Raw genomic sequence first — 5,292 nt, forward strand, 5'->3', positions numbered from 1 at the left:
GGGTACAAAGCCCACATTGTGGTTTTGGACTAACTTTTTTTTTTAGAAGATTTAGAAACTTAGTAGTTTTTTTGCACACCTCTACACCCCCAAAGTGTATCTTGGGCAATGCATTATTTGTAATATATTCTGTTTGCCCCAGGTGTTCAGGTCATCATCATACAATAATCCTTTATCATCTGTTCTTACGTCTGCTTTGTAGTAATTCAACATGGACTTACAAGTAGAGGCAGTAACATCAAAAGGACAGAGAAAAACAATGACTCAAGTGAAAGGTGTTTTCTGCGTGGGGGGGGGGGGCACCCAGCTCCTGATAATCTTGGAAAGACTTCTGGAAGAAGATAGAACAAGGGGGGGCGGGGAAAAGTCCACAAAACTTTTTTTAAGATTTCTGGAACTGTTTGTGTTCCTATGTACAGGAGTTGTCTCTCTACCTAGGGCAGTGATGGTGAACCTTTTCAGCACCGAGTGCCCAAAATGGAACGTGTGTGAATGTGTGTGCATGTGCGTGTGCCGGAGTGCCGGAAACCCAAAGTCCAGCTGGCTGGTGTGCATGCGTGTGCCGGCCAGCTGGTCTTTGGGTTTCTGATGCATGCATGTGCGCTGGCCAGCTGGACTTTGTGTGCACCAGAACACCGGAAACCCAAAGTCCAGCTGGCTGGTGTGCATGCGTGTGCCGGCCAGCTGGTCTTTGGGTTTCTGATGCATGCATGTGCGCTGGCCAGCTGGACTTCGTGTGCACCAGAGCACCGGAAACCCAAAGACCAGCTGGCTGATATGTGCATGCCTGTTTTTTGGCCGTTTTCCAGGCCATTTTTCGGGCTGTTTTTTGGGCCATCTGGGAGGCTGTTTCCAGGCCTTTTTCTGGCACCCGTGAAACCAGCTGGCTTGCACACATGTGCATGTTGAAAACCAGAAGAGCAGCTGGCGACGGCGCACGTACCCACAGAGAGGGCTCTGCGTGCCAACTCTGGCACGCATGCCATAGGTTCACCATCACGGACCTAGGGAGAGATTGTAGGCCTTTGGTTTTTGCACAGATATCCAGAAAGCCAGCAGGAAGATCCTTTAAGATCTCACTCCTTAACAGAGAAGAGAAGAGTAATGAACAGAACAGAGGAGAGAAAAAAGGAAAGAGTAATGGTTGGAAGTTTGTTAAATAGAGATCCAACCTAGAAGTAAGGAGGAATTTTCGGACAGTGAGGACAATTGATCAGTGGAATACTTGCCTCCCAGAGTTGTGGGTGCTCCATCACTGGAGGTTTTCAAAATAGCCTGGACAACCGTTTGATTGGTATGGTAAAAGGTCTCCTGTCTTGGGCAGGGGGTTGGACTAGAAGACTCCAAGATCCCTTCTTGGATTCTATGTTCTAAGAGCCCAAGAGACCACACCGTGCACCAGTCGTAAATTATAGCAAAACTGGCTATATATCATTGGCCATTAAATGCTGCAGAATCCACACGAAAGGATCAATAGCACTAACAATAGCATTTAGACTTATATACCACTTCACAGTGCTTTACAGCCCTCTCTAAGCGGTTTACAGTGTCAGCATCTTGCCCCCAGCAATTTGGGTCCTCATTTTACCCACCTCGGAAGGATGGAAGGCTGAGTCAACCTTGAGTAGTGAGAATCGAACTGCTGGCGGTCAGCAGAATTAGCCTGCAATACTGCGTTCTAACCACTGCGCCACCACAGAAGGAAGGAAGGAAGGAAGGAAAGGAGGGAGGGAGGGAGGGAGGGGGAGGGAGGGAGGACTAGCACTTAGACTTATCCTGCTTCACACAGTACAGCCCTTTCTAAGTCGTTTACAGAGTCAGCATCTTGCCCCCAACAATCTGGGTCCTCATTTTATTGACCTCAGAAGGATGGAAGGCTGAGTCAACCTTGAACCATGTCAAAATGAAACTGCTGGCAGTCGGCAGAATTAGCAGACTGCAATATGGCATTCCAACCACAGCACCACCATGGTAAGCAAAGTAAATAGGCCCTTAGTACATTATGTGGGTGGAGTTTAGACTGGCTTATTTGTGTGCTTGTTATTACTGGGCTTCTATACCAGGGGTCTCCAACCTTGGCAACTTTAAGACTTGTGGACTTCAACTCCCAGAATCCCTCAGTCAGCAAAGCTGGTTGAGGAATTCTGGGCGTTGAAGTCCAACAAGTCTTAAAGTTGCCAAGATTGGAGACCCCTGTTCTATACAACCTCTCTGTTTGTAAAGCAAATCCTCTTAATGTTCCAGAAAGCCCGTAAGACCTGTTATTATCTTCAGACATTGGGGTTGGGATGTTCTGAGAGCACCAAAGATGTGTGTGAATTTGTGTTATAGTTCCTCAGTTGTCTTTGGTATTGGATCACCTCTATGTTAAGATGGATAGGCATACACCTGTCTATGTAAATAAATACAGGTAGTCCTCAATTTACAACAGTTCATTGAGTGACCATTCAAGGTTACAGCAGCATTGAAAAAAAGTGACTTATGACCATTTTTCACACTTACGACCATTGCAGCATCCCCGTGGTCACATGATTAAAATTCAGATTTTCAGTTGCAGTGTCTCAGGGTGATGTTGCGCCCTTCGGATAAGTAAAGTCAATGGGGAAGTCAAATTCACTTAACAACCATGTTACCATTAGCAACTGTGGCAAGGAAGATTGTAAAACGGGGCAACACTCACCTAACAACTTAAGTTTGCTTAGCAACAAATTTTTTGAGCTCAATGGTGGTCGTAAGTCGAGGACTACCTGTACAAAGAGGTTTGCTATCCATCCCAACCCAGATAAAGAATTTTAAATATTAAGGGGGGGATCACAATATAGCCAGAAATGCTAGGCTACCCAACAACAACAACAAAAGAAAAAACTGCTTAAACTTCTCATGTTGGACAAATCGACTTCTGTGCCTTTGATCTGCTTAGATGCAGGGGAGAAATCCAGCAGGTTCTGAAGAACCGGTAGAGGAAATTTTGAGTAGTTCGGAGAACCGGCAAATACCACCTCTGGCTGGCCCAAGAGTGGGGAGGGAATGGGGATTTTGCAGTATCCTTCCCCTGCCATGCCCACCAAGCCACACCAAGCCCACCAACCCACGCTCACAGAACCGGTAGTAAAAAAATATATGTGGATTTCACCACTGCTTAGATGTGCTGTGTGAGCCCAGACATGCCCTACACGAATCAAGAAGAGGGCCGTGAAAATATTTACAGATCCCTCGCATCCTGGACATAAACTGTTTCAACTCCTACCCTCAAAACGACGCTATAGAGCACTGCACACCAGAACAACTAGACACAAGAACAGTTTTTTTCCCAAAGGCCATCACTCTGCTAAACAAATAATTCCCTCAACACTGTCAGACTATTTACTGAATCTGCACTACTGTTAATCGTTTCATAGTTCCCATCGCCAATCTCTTTCCACTTATGACTGTATGACTATAACTTGTTGCTGGCAATCCTTATGATTTATATTGATATATTGACCATCACTTGTGTTGTAAATGTTGTACCTTGATGAAGGTATCTTTTCTTTTATGTACACTGAGAGCATATGCACCAAGACAAATTCCTTGTGTGTCCAATCACACTTGGCCAATAAAAAATTCTGTTCTATTCTATCTATTCTATTTGCTCTTTTTAATCCCTTCTTTAAACTTACTCCTTTATTCACCTGCCTTGACCTTTACGTTCTCCATCTCTGCTCATATTAGAATGCAACTTTTCAGTCATTGATTTCCTTCCTTGCAAGTTATATTGTCTCCTTCGGTTCCCCCCCCCCCCGCCCCCACCACCTGAAGAGTTCAAGATGGCAAGTATTATACCTTCTCTTCCCATTCTTTCACAACAGCAACCCATGGAAGTAGGCTGGGCTGAGGGAAAGAGACGGGCTCAATGTCCTCTAGGAACTTTCAATGTTTGAAGGAAGACTAGAACTTGGTTTATATACTGCTGTTCCAGCTCTTTGCCATTTGACCAGATGGACTGCTGGGCTGAGCCACCCCAAGACCATCTATGGCTAAGGTGAGCTAGAAACTGGGTCTCCTCACTTCTACTCCAACTCCTTTACCACTGCACCAGATTGGTAGCCGGTTCCTCTAGGGACACCCCTACACTCCAGGTAGTCCTCGACATAGGACCACCATTGAGTGCAAAATTTTTGTTGCTAAGTGCAACAGTTGTTAAGTGAACTTTGCCACAGTTCCTCCTATAGTTGTTCAGGGAATGACTGCCGTTGTTAAATGAGTAATACGGTTGTTAAGTGAATCTGGTTTCCCCATTGACTTTCCTTGTCAGAAGGTTGCAAAAGGGGATCACATGATGCCGGGATACTGCAACCGTCATAAATGCATGTCAGTTGTCAAGTGTCCAAGTTTTGATCATGTCACCAGGAGGATGCTGCAATGGTTAAGTGTGAAAAATGGTCACAAGTCACTTTTTTCGGTGGCTTATTAACTTGGTAAAGGTAAAGGTTCCCCTCGCACATATGTGCTAGTCGTTGGATTAGAAGATCTCCGACTCTGTTATTCTGCATTTTATTCTGTATTCTATTATCATCATAAAAAGGTAAAGGTTCCCCTTGCACATACGTGCTAATCATTCCTGACTCTAGGGGGTGGTGCTCATCTCTGTTTCAAAGCAGAAGAGCCAGCGCTGTCCGAAGACATCTCCGTGGTCATGTGGCCGGCATGACTCAACACCAAAGGGGCACGGAACGCTGTTACCTTCCCACCAAAGGTGGTCCCTATTTTTTCTACTTGCATTTTTACGTTAACTTGGAACAGTTCCTAAATGAATAGTTGCAAGTTGAGCAGTACCTGGAATCAGTTCTTTTCACATTGCACCAAAACTTGTTGTAAATGTTGTACCTTGATGAAGGTATCTTTTCTTTTATGTACACTGAGAGCGTATGCACCAAGACAAATTGCTTGTGTGTCCAATCACACTTGGCCAATAAAAATTCTTTTCTATTCTATTCTATTCTGCCCGAGACCCGTTGTTTTTGCTCCCAGTTTGTGTCGTGAATTGAGAGATTTGCTTGGCGTATACCAGATTTGAACAGGAAGACAAAATGGATTGAGGGAGCATTGATTTGGGAGCGGAGAGAGAAGGGCTTCTTGCTGTGCTCTCTTATGACAATCAACCTCTGCCCAAGATCTAAGAAAGATACAATCAGATTGGTTGTAAAACCAGCCAAATAAAAATCCGACTTAGCCCCCACCTTCCCCCCCTGCTTCGCCACACAGAGAGAATTCCTTTCTCCTTGCACAACTCAAGAAAATTGAGACCACACC

Source organism: Ahaetulla prasina, chromosome 10, assembly GCF_028640845.1.
Source record: "Ahaetulla prasina isolate Xishuangbanna chromosome 10, ASM2864084v1, whole genome shotgun sequence".
Lineage (NCBI taxonomy): Eukaryota > Metazoa > Chordata > Lepidosauria > Squamata > Colubridae > Ahaetulla > Ahaetulla prasina.